Source organism: Triturus cristatus, chromosome 5_2 (assembly GCF_964204655.1).
Source record: "Triturus cristatus chromosome 5_2, aTriCri1.1, whole genome shotgun sequence".
NCBI lineage: Eukaryota > Metazoa > Chordata > Amphibia > Caudata > Salamandridae > Triturus > Triturus cristatus.
The window spans coordinates 757,286,055-757,302,413 of NC_140588.1; the positions used below are offsets into that span (position 1 = coordinate 757,286,055).

The 16,359-nt window shown below is 45.6% G+C and overlaps 1 protein-coding gene across 2 annotated transcripts in view; it reads left to right on the forward strand.

Moving 5' to 3' along the window:
• Positions 1 to 16,359, forward strand: part of LOC146829228 (UAP56-interacting factor-like) — an 801,405-nt gene that overhangs the window by 138,747 nt on the left and 646,299 nt on the right. The window lies entirely within an intron of this gene.

Genomic DNA, 16,359 nt, shown 5'->3' on the forward strand with positions numbered 1-16,359 from the left:
TATAATGGAGATTGGCGGCGACGGACGTCAGCAGTGTCCTTTATTTTCTCCTTAGCTTCTTGGAGGTAGACATGAACTTTAGATCGTATGGCTCGGAGGTGGCGAATAAAGGAGGCTGCCGCTGGAACAGAGGGCCTGTCTTGCAGAACTGAAGGAAAGGTCCGAGGATGGAAACCGTATAAACAAAAGAATGGGGTAGTCTTGGATGTACTATGGACGGAGTTGTTGTAGGAATATTCTGCCAATGGTAGGTAGGAGGATCAGTCGCTCTGAGTCGCATTACAATGACACCGGAGGTATTGCTCTAGCCCTTGATTTAAGCGTTCCGTTTGTCCATTGATCTGGGGATGGAACCCGGAGGACAAGGCCACCTCAATATGAAGAGCTTTGCAAAACTGTTTCCAGAAGCGTGATGCATACTTAGGGCCTCGATCAGATACAATCACCCGTGGCAGGCCATGGAGGCGGTATATCTCCTGTATGAAGATGCTTCCGAGTTCTCTTGCAGTAGGTAGTTTTTAAGGGCGGTGAATTCAGCCATCTTGGTGAAAGAATCTATTGTCACCATTATAACCCGGTTACCAGCAGATGGAGGCAGAGAGGAAATGAAGTCGGTGGATATGGTATGCCATGGAGCCGTTGGAACAGGCAGGGGGTGAAGCAGTCCCATGGGTTTAGTATGCAATGTTTTGGCTTGGGCACAGACAGGACAAGATGGCACATAGACTTCAGTATCTTTTGTTATCGACGGCCACCAGAAAGAGCGAAGTATCGGTTTTAGGTTAGCCTTGAAACCACGATGACCCGCCACGGGAGAATCGTGACACATTTGGAGGGCCTCTAGCTGCACCTTTTGTGTAGATAGAAATGAAGCCCTACCATGGTAATAGTGTGTTGCGTTGCTTAACCATATTAACTAGCTTCTTCCATTCATCTGGGTTCATGGATTTGTATTAAGAATGAACCCTGTCTAGGAAAGATTGAACCATGCCAACAATCCTTTGTGGCTCCATTATGTTCTGTTATGGGGGCGTAGGTCTTTCGGGATAACGACGAGACAAGGCGTCTGCTAAAGTGTTGTGAGATCCTGCTATATAGGAGACGACAAAGTCATACTGGCTAAAAAAAAGTAAGCCCACCGGGCTTGACGGCTATTTTGGCATTGGATGTTACGGAGACATTGGAGGTTTCTATGGTCTGTTCTGATTTTGAAGGGTTCTTTAGTTCCTGTTAAGAACTGCCTCCATTCATGGCTGGTCAGCTTCAGGGCAAGTAGTTCTCGTTCTAGAACATAGTAGTTACTTTCAGAGTCTTGAAAGGACATGTGACTGGTAAAACACAGGATGTTCCAGTCCGTCATCTTGTTGTTAGAGGAGGAAGGCGCCAACAGCTTTGTCCGACGCGTGTGTCTCCACAAAAAATGTCTTTGTTGTGTCAGGGTGTCGTGAAATGGGTGCTTGCGTGTAGGTCTTTTTAGGGACTGGAAGGCCTGTTCGACAGCTTCGGTCCACTTGAACCCTTGCCGGAGATATTCCTTTTTTTAACGTTTGGGATATGTAGCTGGTTTGGTGAGCAAAGTTATCAATGAATTGACGGTAAAAGTTTGCCAGACCTAGGAAACCCTTTCTTAAATGGTCTAAGGTGATGGCCAATCCAAAATAGCCTATACATTTTGACGATCCATGGCTGTTCCTGTCTTGTTGATTCGGTAACCCAAATATTCTACCTCAGATTTGTCAAATTCACATTTTTCAGGTTTGCAGAAGAGACTATTTTGGCATAGTCTTTTAAGGACTTGCATGACGTACATGCGATGTAACTCAGGAGCTGCTGAGTAGATCAATATGTCATCTAGGTAGATAACCACTATCTGGGTTAGGAGGTCCGAGAACACGTTGTCCATAAACCTTTGAAAGATGGAAGGGGCGTTAGCCCAAAACGCATAACTGTGTATTCGAAATGCCCTAACAGGGTTCGAAATGCGGTTTTCAACTCATCCCCTTTTTTAATTCAAGGGAGATGATAGGCACCCTTGAGATCCAACTTGGTGAACATTTGAGCCCCTCTTTTCAACTCCAGTATATCCTTAATCAAGGGCAACGGATAGCGGTCTTTATTGGTGACTTTATTCAAGTCTCTGAAGTCAATACATGGTCGGAGATCTTTAGTCTTCTTGGGGACGAAGAGGAGGGGCGTCCTGGCAGGTGGAGGATCGAACAAAAAGGCCACTCTGGAGATTTTCCTCAAGGTATTGTCTGAGAGTCTTTCTCTGGTTCAGTGAGAGAATCTACTATTCCGTAGGGTACTGTTGCTCCAGGTTCCAATGGCATGACAGTCAAACTCCCTATGAGGAGGTAACGTTGCGTTCATAGGCTTCTGAAAGATGTCAGCATATGTATTGTAGTGACTTGGTACGCCTTGGACGGAGTTAACTGAGGTACAGGCTTCCTTTCTTATTATAGGCATTACCTTAGACCAGTATTCTTCAGTGGGGTAACAGAATTGTTGACAGAAAAGAGATGACCAGGAAATGGTTCTTGTCTCCCAGTTGATATATTGGTTATGTCTGTTTAGCCAAGGTATACCTAAGATCATGACGTGGCTGTGTGAGGCGATCAGATCAAAAGGCAAGTGTTCTTGGTTTTTTCCAAATGTAAGTTGTAATAACGGTGTCATGTCTTTGACTGGACCGGAAATAAGGAGTTGCGTCCACAGTATGGACTTGTTCCTGGTTCTCTTTAGGGACACAACTACTTTATCTCTCCTTAGCCCATACTTCATCTAAGCACATCGCGCTGGCACCACTATCCAACAATGCTAGTATCTTCTCTTCTGCTCCATCTGACAGCCTTACAATGCTAGGCAGAAGAAAGAGAAAGGTGTAAGTTTCGTTCGAGGTACAGATCGAAGGGAATTCCAGACCATCCCGTCGTCTCCCTTCTCACAGAGGACGGGATTTGGCGTTTTCCGACTGCTTAGGAGGACGAGAAGGACAATTGCGAATCATGTGCCCTGAGACGCCACAATACAGACAGTCCTTGTTTTCTTCTGTGTTCACGTTAGGCCTCAGACAAGGGTCGCTTAGTTAAGCCTATCTGCATAAGTTCTTCTCCTGTGGAAGGCAGTTTGTCATGGGGGTTTTTGTTTTATGAATGTTCGGTCGGGTTACTCCGGTATGCTGCTGGAGTTGTGACTTTAGTCCCCAAACGACGTTCATTGAGACGATGTTCAACTAATAATGTAAAGTCCATTAGCTCAGCCATAGACTCCGCACGAGGAGAATGTAGTAACTCTTCTTTGATTTCTTCTCGCAGCCCTCTGCGATAAAGGGTTACCGTTGTTCGTTCCACCCAAGTAGTTTCTGCCGCCAATTGCCTGAAACGTGTGATGTACTGCAAGACATCCTGACTTCCTTGTTGGATGTCACACAAGGCTCCTTCCGCCGATGTCTCCAGCCCAGGTCTTTCAAACATCCGTTTAAATGACTAAAGAAAAGACGCATAATTAGAAATTAGTGGGTCTTCTGTGGCTACCAAGGGTGTTGCCCATTCTAGGGCAGGGCCAGACAAGGCACTAATCAGGTACCCAAATTTAGTTCTATCCAAGGAAAACTGGGCTGGACGAAATGCAAAAAACAGTCAAGGAATCCAAGAATTCCTTCAGCTTGTTGGGATCTCCAGAGTAACGAGGAGTAGAGGCAGAGACCATGGGTACATCTGATGTCTTGGTTGTCAGCATGTGACGTAAGGCTAAGTTTTCTTCTAGTAGCTGTTGTACTTCTTGGGCTTGTTGTTGAACCGTCTGCACTAATGCCTGTGCTGTTTCTACCGACCCTTCGGTAAGAGAAGACTGTGAAGTATCCATGCGGGTTTTGGGGTGTTGCAATCTGTCGGGTTTAGGGTCTTTCTTGGCAGTCTCGAAGCGTTGGGACGGTTCCCGGCTTCGGTTCTTGTAGCTCCTGGTTTGGATGAGATAGGGGCGACCCCTTCCGGTAGCCACGGTGCTGCCAACAATGAAAGCCTAAGCAGCCAGTGCCCTCCAGAAGGAGTCCTGAGAAGAAAAACCCCGAAGGGAAAAAACCTCTGATGTTGATGAGACTACTGGAATGAAGGAGAAGACAAGGAGCCAGAAAACATTGGAAAACCAGGAGCCCAAAAGGGAACTAGGAGAGGACTGGAAGACAAGCTGGAACAGAAGGCGCAAGGGGAAAAATAAGCGCCAACAGAAGGAAAGAATCCCCAAAAGAGGAGCCACGGAATCACCAGGAGCGCGGACAGACACGCAGGAACAAGTAGTGTTGCAACGCAAGGAAGGAAAGGTTCTGATCCTTTAAATACAGGAAGTGACATACAGGAACAGGAAGTGACAAAACGGGAAGGAGAGGTGTCGCCATCTTGGATAGGGAAAATAGTGAAGTGCAATAATATTGCCCCCAAGGAAGGGGGATCACCAGACGCCCACACCCGGTGAGTGTAATGTCCAAAGGTGCCTCCGGAAGCAGATGGACCGCCGTGTAAGTATGCGGCGTGCCCGAAAACCAACAGGCATTGCGGGTGCTTTCCGCAATGCCGTTGAAAGTGCCACAGCGGGCTGCGATGCCTTACCGCGGCGCCCCTGAAGAGGAGGAAGGGCGCTGCGGGCAGCACCACAGCTGGCGAAGAGGAAACGGGTAGCGCTGCGGGTCGCTAGTCGGACCGTGGCGTAACAGGGTCAGACACACCCCTCAAGTGAGCTATCTGATGTGCCCCACTCTTAAGAAAATTCTTCCATCTTGAAGATGGCAGAATTAGGAACACTGGGACAGGGTTATGCCCACTTCCCTCAGGAAATGGTCATATAGTAGGCGCAGTGATCTCAAAGGTAAGTAACCCATTACTACTCTACACTCCCCTAAATTGAGTATTTTGTTGCTCCCCCCCCCCCTCCCCCCCAGATCCGAAATGAAGACTGAGCTGACTAAAGAAGAGGACACTGAAGAACTGATCAATGCAAGGACTGTAGACTGCTGTGGACTTTTGGCGCCAAACCCTGCCTGCCCATCCCAGACTTAACAGTTGCAAAGACCCAGTTCAACCTGGATCTGTGCATCCTTCAAAAGCCTTAGAGGGTTGACAGTACTTTGAAAACCAGCCAGCAACTTCCTTACAGTGGAGAAACCACTCCCCTGCATACTGTGGGCACCGACCGCGACTTCCGGTTCCAAGAAGCTGCTGACCACTGGGTCCACCAATGCAGCAGCCGGCCAGGAGGAGGTCAGCGTATTCAAACGGGTCTGATCTGTCTCCTTACCAAGTTTGTAGACGGCAGGACCTGTACGAACCTCCCTGCATCAATACCCAGCGTACCGGACCCGTTGCAGAAACAAACGCTTGTTTAGAGTACAATCCGGACTCTCAACAAGCCAAAGACCAACCAGCCAACGAGGGACGCCTGATCTGCAGAGGCTAGCACAAAGTGGCCCAGCTGTCATGTTTTGCCCCCATTTTCTGGTCCGGACTGAGAACTGTGACCCCCTACAATGCACGAGAGCCAGTCTACCAAAACCCTCTGCACCTGAGCTTTCCAGCCTGGGTTCACGAACACGACTGCTCCCTCTTGCTTCCAAGACTCTCACAAACTGAGCCCCCCTTTGGGAGCTCCCTATTTGACCCCAAGTCCCCCTCTGCGGCCTATTTATAGGTATCTGAACTAACTATAACGGGGGAATTTCAATGGTTTTTTACGAGTGAAATGTCCAGCTAACTAGAACATGTGTGAAACCTATGGTTTTGTAAGTGAATTTGTAAGGTTTTTTAAATGCTAAGTTATGTATGTTTTATTATATTTTTTATATATCTATTTCACAATAAGCTACCTATGTATATAGTTATAGATTGACTGTATCCTGTAATATGGAATGGCTCGTTTAAAATGTTTTTAAGGTTTTCACCCTTTGGGGTACTTCAGGGACCCCCTGACAAAGGCTAGGGGGTCAGGAACTCTCTACCCTGCCCCCTTTTCACGTTCTCCACCTTTCTTTTTCACTGTCACAAACAAAACACACAAAATGGCGGCCGACACTTCCTGATTTCGACCGATTTGAATGTTGACTGACACGTAACCACCAATCAGAATTACGCTTGCGCACGTTATGGTGCGCGAATATAGATACTTATGTGCTTTTAAATGCAATTTTCTCAGGAACTACTGAACAGATTGAGACCATATATTCAAAAGGCACATGCCTGACCTGAGGACTACCTCTTTGCCAAATTTCAAGTAATTCTGTTCAGCCGTTCGGGCTGTACCTTCGACTAAAGGTCCTATGGGAAAATGCATGGGGAAAACGCGTTTTGGGACCCCCTTTTTTTCTCAGCCCCCGCTTGACGAATCACCCCGAGACTTTCAGGGTAGGAGCTGAGCGGAGCGCCCCACTAGTTTTGCAAATTTCGCGAGGATTCGTCAACCGGCGCCAGTTATTCATAATAGAATTTTCAGATTTCCTATGGAAACACGGTCCTAACTATAACTATATTCACTGAAAAAACCATAGGTTTCACACATGTTATAGTTAGCTGTACATTTCACTCGTAAAAAAACAATGAAATTCCCCCGTTATAGTTAGTGCAGGCAACTATAACTCACGCGACCGCAATCCTCTGCTGATGCTAATACTGTATTTAGACACTTATTTGCCCATGTCTTCCATTAAATTTTAGCTATACATATATTACAAATATTTTTTTTTCATAAAGACACATATGTCATCAGCAGAAGATTGCGGTCGCGTGAGTTATAGTTGCCTGCACTAACTATAACGGGGGAATTTCATTGTTTTTTTACGAGTGAAATGTCAGCTAACTATAACATGTGTGAAACCTGTTTTTTTCAGTGAATTTGCAAGGTTTTTTAAATGCTAAGTTACTTTACGCCATTCATGGCGTGCGCGCCCAGTTAACGCAGTTCGTTCCGTGCGAGCACGCGGAGCGCTTCGCGCAACGCGCGCCCACTTTACGCAGTTAGTGCCGTGCACGCACGGTGGTCACGCGGTGCGCTGCGCGCACCGCGTGCCCACGTTATGCGGGATGGGCCATGTACGCACGATGCGCTTCGCGCACCGTGCGCACATGGGGGACATATTATGCGCATCTTTGTGAAATGTATTCTTTGTTTATTTCTTACATGTAATAAGCCATGCACAAATGGTGCCCTTCGGGCACCATTCGCACACTGGGTGGGGAGGGTGTGGATAATTTTTTTGTAAAAATTTTTTTACCGTACGCTAAGCGTAATCGGCGATTTTCCGAAAAAAATATTTTTTTTTATTTGGGCTTGGGGCTTGTTTGGGGACCCCTATATCAATGCTGGGTGGTTAGGATCTCAAGAAACTGCCTCTTTAGACATTTTTTGGCATCGTTTTTGCTGCCCAACTCGGAGAGCGAGAGAGAAAATGGCGGCCGCCGCTTCCTGGTTTCGACCGATTCGAATGTTTACTAAGATCTAACAGCCAATCAAAATCGCGCACGCGCACGCCACCGTACGCGTACGGTAAGCGCACCGTAAGCTGGCTCAGATATATATATATTGATTTAAAGGCTATTTTCTCTGAATCTACTGAACAGATTTACACCAAACCTACAAAAGTCACTTCCTTGACCTGAGGACTACCTCTCTGCCAAATTTCAAGTAATTCTGTTCAGCCGTTCGGGCTGTAGCTGTGTCTAAAGGTCCTATGGAAAAATGCATGGGAAAAACGTGTTTTGGGACCGCCCTTTTATCTCAGCCCCCGCTTGACGAATCCCCCCCGAGACTTTCAGGGTAGGAGCGGAGCGTAGCGCCCCACCTATTTTGAAAAATTCGCGAGGATTCGTCGACCGGCGCCAAAGTTATTCAAAATAGAATGTTGCGGATTTCCTATGGAAACGTGGTCCTAACTATAACTACCTACTGGCGACCGCCAGTAGGATATATATATATATATATATATATATATATATATGTATATGTATATGTATATGTATATGTATATGTATATATATATGTATATATATATATATATGTATGTATATGTATATGTATGTATATATATATATATATATTTCCCCCCCCCCCCCCCCCCAGGCTGCTCGACCACACTGCCACAAATAGAGTACCTTTGTTAAAGGTAGCTTCTGTCCACTTATAACGGATACCTAGACTCTTTAGAAAACATACCTCGTTCTGGTATACTAATAGAAAGACACCACTTCATACAGCATGTACAGCTCGTCCAAAGTCATCTGTGTGCATGACCTGATGGCAAAAACACTATACAATAGTAATACAGCCAGTACAAACCACAAGGAACGCCTGTGCAGTAGTGCATTTTTATGAAAAGCGGCCAGGCTAAAATAATTATCCGGAGTGGGGAGCGACTGCAAATACAAAAGAGCAGGGATGTGTTGAGAATGTAGGGTATACTTAAGTGGAATCAAAAATTCATGGTATTGCTGTGGGGAAAAAAAACCTGCAAAATGCGCCAAGGTTTTAAGTGATCGCTCATCACAAAGGCAGACAAAAATTCCCTGCTGTTAAACTGGCCCAGGGGATACGAGTTGACACCTAATCAGCCACAGCCTAAACCTTGGGAGAAGAACCCTATCTTTATCAATCGGAACCATAGCCAAAAAGTCTCAAGACTCCTCCCTTTTCCTAATCATATGGTCGCTAAAATCATTTTTACACCAGATTTGGTCTCACTGTGATCTAACCAGGCGAGGAAAAAATATCAGGTCTGCCCAATTTGTTAAACATATCCTTCCTAAACCACGATATACAGACTCCAATATCGCAAGCAAGGCAATCCAAGATAATATCCTTATTCAGCAAGGCCTTCGGGTGTGCCAGATGGAACATCATAGCATCAAAGGGGCCAATTTAATGATGTCAACTACATGCAGCAGGCCAAATTCCTCATGAATAGCATAGGTTGGAGACCCTGGTGACTCTACAAGGATACATCTGCAGACCCCATATTCCTCGGCCTGCAATACACTGACCGCTTTATACCCCTACAAGCCAGAGCCATAAATGAGGACCTGCACATTCTTCCTGATATTCTTCTCTACAAGGGTTGCTATGGATTTACTTCCTATATTTGACAGCAAACTAAAAAGAAACCAAGCTGAATTATGGAACTTAAGATCTCTCTGTTGTAAGCATGGTGCCCAAGACACTTGCGAGTCACAAGTGGCCACCCAATAGGGTAATTCGTGATTTCTTCCTAGGGGGTACCCTTCAGTGCAAGACAGCACAGTTTCACATGTTTAGGTCCATAAAGCATTTACAAATGTTTTGGCAAGATTCTTGTTCAGCCCCAAACTATTCATTAAATCAACAAGAGTCCAACAAAAGCTGGAGGCTGTTCGGTGTTAGGGACATTAGGACAGCATCATCTACATACAGAAGAACAGACAGGCCGCTCCTTCACAGTCTACGAGTCTCCGCTCTTGGCTGTCCGATCTGATTCCAGGATATAAAAAAGAAACCAAATTGGGGCGAGGTCTTAACCCTGCTGGACCCAAAGTCCCTGGCCGAAACTCTCGGTACACTCGCTATTCTATCAGTATCGGACACATGCAGTCAAATCATAATGAATAGTGCGTAGAAAAGCCACCAAGCCAGGATCAAGCCCCAAGGATGCTTAAAGTTCCCAAAGTTTTGAACTGGACTACGCTATGAAAAGCGCAAGCCAGGTTCATGAAAGCGAGCCATCTTTGGCCACAGTTTATTTATTAATAATTGGTACATTGCTCCCGGGTACCCAAACCATGTCTGAATCCATACTGAACATCGAAAATGATTTGGTTATCTAAAGCCCATAACAAAAGTCTGTCTAGGATGACCTTTCTAGTAACATTCACTGTGGAATCCAAAAGGGATAGGGGCATATAACAGCAGGGTGAGGCCCTATTCTACTTTTTTTAAGATGGGAACTATGATAGCATTCTTAGAAAAAGGTTTCTTTTTCTAAGACTTCAACCTGGGCACGTATGCTGGACCTCCCTCTATGCTGAGAGAGGAAAAAGCCCCATAGTCCCTTCTTTGTGTATAAACAATGATAGCAGAACATCATGACTTTGCGAACCATTATGATAGGCTAAGTTAGCATTTTTTGTTAAAAATGTCCACCTCCAGTTTATAAAAGTCCATGGGTACTCCCATCAGGCCCTGGGACTTTAAGCGCCAGACTATTTCATGTAGCTTCGGCCGCTTCCTCCACCGCAAATTCAATGCCTAACATATGGGATGGCAACACTCATGCAGTCAGTCGTATGATTTATTAGTCTTTTTACGTCAATTTTCCACTGTACTCCATTGCAGTGCAAAATGATTTCTTTTTTAAACTAGGTGCTATATAAGGTATAACGAAAATATAATTTTAGATTTATTTTACCTCCCAGGAAGTTAACCCAGTGCACAAAAGCCTTCATTTTGAACTACACGTCTAAACTTGACATTTTTTTTAACTGATTTCTTTTTTTTTTTACATGCTTCCCACGTACAAGAGAACATATTTAGAAAGTATTGTGCTTACAGCACATTCCTTGGTAATCATTTTATCATGACCTTTATTAGCCCAAGGCTTTGGAACACTTAACACGGTGCCCTTGCTTTCATTGTCCAGTTGGAGACAGCTCTGAATCGGAAGGACAAACGATCACATCTGCATTGCACCTCTGACACAGTGCGATTGGAACAGGGCTTTAATTATATAAACCACCTCTGAGCCGCCTTAATCAGAGCAGCACTTCTGATCATTATCCTGAAACGCCTGTGATTGAGATGCAGCCTTGCTGACTAATCTCTATCCTGCTAAGGATGGTAGCCTGCTCCCCACCAGATCGGCTTTGTAGGAGGCTGGTTTAGTATATGGTGTACACTTATTTAGGTGATGCAACTTACACTAATTCAAGCAACCCTTATGATATATGTTAGGATGTTACATGCTTTTATGACGTGCTGTCGAATAAAGCTTTGAAACTTGACTTGATTTTAGCGGGCTGTCTTTGATAATCATGGAAAGCTCTCAAAGTGGTAGGTGTGGAGATCAGCCTTCAGGCTTATCTTGGAGTGTTAAGCATCTTGTTCTACCAGTTTATTCATATAGTGTAGGGTAAATAAAAATCGAACCACACAGTGTGTATGTATGTATGTGTGTGTGTGTGTGTGTGTATGTATATATATATGTATATATATATATATATATATATATACACCCACAAATACTTCTATTCATTACACAACACTCCCTAACACATTGGTATGTCTCTTACCCAGAGACATGAACACACATACATACACAGTAGTTCAATTGCAATAAGGTAAGTAGCACAAAAAATTGTGGTCTCCAGGGGGAAACCAAACCATATATTAAAGTGGAATGCGAACTGCAGGAAAGAACGGGACTTGGATCATAAGACCCGCAGGGGACACATGGAACGACCCAAGGTAAATACCCTGGAACCTCACGGAGGCTGTGTGCAGTGTGACAACACATCTGTGTGCCCAATGAAAGTCAATGGAGAAGTTGCGGTTGCAGTTTTGCCATAGAAGGACCCTTCCCCGAAGAATTTCCTTCGAAGCCAGTAGGTTGGAGAGCCACCCCACCCGTGGATGCCCTGGAGACCAAGTTACCTATACCAGGAAAGCCAGGTGCATAGGGATGAAGAGATGTTGGAAACCTCCGTTTACGACAGTGGTAGACTTGGAGAAAAGTGCCTCTGGAGAAGAAGGTGAAGAAATACGGTGAAGTCCAAGGGTAGATTCTGGAAGTGAAGAACCTGCAAGCAGCGGGGACAGAGTCTATGCCACTCTGGAATGACCAAGAGGCACAGAAGAACAATGCTCGCTGGTGTCAGACAGATCAGAAGAGAGTTGACGGTGTCCTTGTTGCTGCAGCTGTGAGGACCAGGTGATGCTGAGGAAACCAGGAGACGTGCATGAGTTGTCCCACGTCAGATGTCAGTGACTAGGTGGTACGTGACCGGCAGAACCACCAACAAGCCTTGGTAGCCTTTACTGGCATGGAGAACGAAGAAGGAGCAATGTTAGGACCATTAAGTTCCAAGGGACTCAGCAACAGCAGGAGAGCCAGAGCAGTCCCTGAGCAAGCAGGGGGAGCCCACTTAAGCAGAAGAGCCTCAGGACCCACAGGCCGAAGGGACAGGAGTAGCAAGGGGTTTTTGAGCAGCTCACTGTGCAGAGGATGCAGTGAGAACGCTCTTCTTGGCATGAAAAGAGCCAGAGCTTCTTGTAGCCTGAAGATCTCTGGAGTTCAGCGCCATCAACGCAGTGCACAGGGTTTTGGTCCAAGTGGTGAGGGATATTGGCCTCAAAATTACAGAGGAAAGGTCAGGCCGCAAGGGAATTGCAAAAGCACCACATGTCGCTGAGCTTTTCGAAGTCCGTAGGACGTCAGGAGCAGCAGACGAGTCAGCTCCGTTGTGGTGCATTCAGATGCAAGGGAGTGATTCTTTCACTCGGGTGTCCTTGATGCCCACAGGTCTGGTGAAGATCCTAAAAGAAGCACAGACTTATACGACAAAGAAGACTTGCAGAACAGCAAGACCAGAAGCAGCAGGAGTCGTCTTTGATGCAGTCTATGTTCCAGGCAAAGTCCAGCGAAGTCCAATTGTCCAGACGGTTGAAGACTGACGTGGTTTCATGCTTGAGTCTTGTCCCTCCACAAATCTAAGGCACCACCCACAGGCACGACCTTAAGTACCCTAGGGAAAGGGCTGGAACACCTCTGTTGTGGGGGGGGGGTCCCTCCCAGGGGAGATTACTTCCATGTCCTTTGTCCAGTTTCGTGCCAGAGCGGGAGCCAAGGGTTACCCGAACTGGCTCAAAGTGGAGTATGCAAGGAGGGCACCAAATGCGCCCTTCAAAGCAGTCTGGTGGCTCTGGCCCTCACCTCACCCCAGCCCAATACACAAAGTCCTGTCTGGAGGTGGTCACACTTCCAAGTGACAGGAAACCTGTTCTACCTTCCCCTGCTAGAGCTTGGCTCAGCAGCAGGAGGACCGAATCGTCCATGTGGTCGGCAGCAGGATTAGATTGCTGTCCGACTCGGTTTATCTTATTCACCATTCTTTTGTACACAAGAATACAATTGCTTCAATACATTTTTGAAATGGCAATTCATATATTTCGTGTCTCTCTTACGGCATGCCGAAGTAATAACGGAGCAGTAAATCTGTTTCCGCGATTTCCTTGGGTAATTAGTGTTGTCATGTTGAGAGGTTGCAGATACCCTGTAAGGTTGGGGGTCTAGATGGTGGCTAGCTAGGAATTAGGCAAACATACTCTGATGATGAGTGGACTCTTTCCCTATATTCTGAAGTTTATGTTGTCCGGTTACACAGTCCTACTTGATTTATAGGAACCACATGACATGGCGCCACCGTCTCCTGGTCAGGTACTTATTAATAGGTCTCCGTAGTAGTTCCTACATCTCCTCAAAGCCCTTAGTCACCTTATACAGAGACGTCCGTGGTGTTGGGGATTATTCTTTCTCTGCTAAATAAAGGTCGATATAATTTGGGAGCCAAACCAAATAAATCACAACTTCAGGGTAATTCTAAAAAGGATAACTCTAAACAGGCACCAGAATCTTCTTAAAAGCGCAGAGATATAAACCCAATACGCAAAATCAAAGGCACAGGGTGGATCTCCCCAACTGGAGTCTGCTGACAAACGCAAGAACTTGCTTAACTGGGAATCACTTACACCGCCTGACAGGTATCAGTATACTGATACACGTGTTTCTCGTTCCTCTCAGACTACAACTAACAAATGCTCAGAGAGGACGATGATCAGAGCGCAGATCAGAAGAGTACATGAAACGGAGAAAGGTCTCACAACACTTGTCTGACATCATAAAAAAGGAAGAAAAACTAAGCCCCAATTTAAATAGAAAAGAACAGGTATTACCGGTAAGTATGCCACACCTATTGAAGACGCTGCTTCGGAACAAGGAGTAGACTCTGACACTGCTAGACAGTGCGGCAGAGGTCATGCTTGTTTGCCAGACTCATCAAGAGTTTCTGGTGGCGAGAGCAATTAATAATTTTATACTTATTCAAACACCTGATCTGCGGCTTCGATGGCTTGTATGATTTGGACATCCTAATTGAGGGTGATATACCTCGTACCATTAAAGTAATTTTGTGGGTAAATTTTACACTCACCCATGGCATTCTCTTGGCTTGAAGGAGTTGGCCACCTGAGTTTGTTCAGAAAGTCTCACAAGGGGAAGATCTATTACCATCTTTCTCAGTGTTAGTTCCTGAAGCTGTTAAACTAGTGAATACCACGGTTGGGCCCATGCACAACACCCAGCATTATACCGCAGCCATGTAGGCCAGTATCAAGATTCACATTATACCTATACGGCTCAGCCTGCAAGTGTAACCACAATACCCTTTCCGATAGAGACTTCTAGCTAGAGATTCCTTACCTCCGTTGTCCTAATTTTATTTGGGTTGACTCTGCCGCACAGTGAGAGATATTATCTGGTGTACAGGCAGTTATTGACATCACACTCTGGCACCTTGCTCATATATAAATAGATATTTTTTCTCTTCGCCTAATCACGGTTTTTTTGTTAAGGATTAGTGGTGCTGATGATGAGAACCTGAGGAAGCCGACGAGTACCATCCTGCTCTCTCCCTTGGTGTTACTTCCGTGAGGCACCGCTATCCTCCCTCACATTTTTTCACTTATTTTCTGTAATTTTTTGCTCCACTGAGCAGGTCACATCACATGAGGATGGGCTTAACTGTGGAAGACACTGGTTAGAACAAACGCAACTGACAGTTTTTAAGTGTCCTAATAAAAGTGTTCCAGATCCCAATAATACAGACGGTGTAGATGTAACCGCTGGTCCAATAGATTGTTTTGAATGATTCATAACGGACGTGAATGGAATTGAGTATCAGAATCACTATGTGAACAGGTCCTTTTTTGTGTATTACTACTATAGACTCCCCAAAATGCCCCTAAATTCAGTATTTAGGGGTCCACCGACACGAAACTCAGATTCGTATAATGGGAACCATAGGAAGGACAAAGAAGAGCCGAAGTCGTGGAAACAGAGGTCCTGTGCCGAGAGTGGCACCAAACCCTGCCTTGCTACATGCACTACGGCAGTCTCTAAGATCGACACACCCAGAAGCTGAACAGTCATCCCAAACCCTTGGAGGACTGTTCTTGACTTCAACAACCAAGCAGCATCTCCTTTGGGGGAGAGGGGAGAAGCCACTTCGTTGACCTGGTACTTCGTCTTGCTGGCCGACCACAGGAACTGGCCAGGAAGGGGTTGTCGTGAGTCCCGGAAGCTAGCCTCTCCACACCAACACCCTTGGTACCAGAGCCCTTGCAACTACCAAGGCTTCGTGTGTATCCAGTCATGGACAGCACCAATGCTGACAACGGCCTGCCGTTGATGGGCCTCAGATCCACAGGCCTTTATGAGAGTGGCCCTGCTGCCCTGTTTTCTCCAGGTTCATGTAAACGACTGTTGCTGTGCTCCAGAGACCCTAGAGAGCAGAGGCCCACTTTGGGTTCTGCCAGACCTGTCCCCAAGTCCCCACTTGCATAGGCTTTAACGTGTAGCACTCAAGGCTACCAACACAACCAGCACCTCTGCACCTGGACACAGGACAGGTAAACGCAAACTGCTTGTGGTTGCTTGGCCCTAAGCACATTAGGTCCTAGAAGGCACCCTCCAAAAATGTTTGCAAGTATACCTATGCATTGTATGTTGTTCCCATAGGATAAATTACCATGTTCGAGGCTCATACCTCAGAACCGTTAATCAACTATAGTTTTCTATTTCTATAAAAATCTAATATTCCGAAAGTACTTAACTGATCCCGATTACCTTGGAGTCTAAAATTATCTAAAAAAATTATTTTTCTAAATTGGTCTCGGATGTTTTTTGAGTGTGTCTATTGACCTTGTGTGTAGTTCAAATGCTTAACACTTCTCTCTGATGAGTCAAACTGCTCAACATCATTACCACAAATAGAGCACTTGGGATTTCTAATTTAAGCCCTGTAAACCAATCGGGGTCATCTGTACTTTTTGCATAGTGTGCCCTTATATTGGCACCACCAGATAAAAACTCAACTTCCTACAATTAAGCAAACCGATATGTCTAGAGTTTCCTAAAACTGAAAAGTGTCATTCAGCCTAAGAGTTGGGGATAGGGTGTTTTACATCTTGGGGAACTAGGTATGCAAGTGAACGTCCACTGCTCTGGGCTTTCTTCAACCTAGGAATGGAGAGTCTACTCAGGTTACTAGATCTTCGCTCTCTTTTGGGGCGGTATGAATG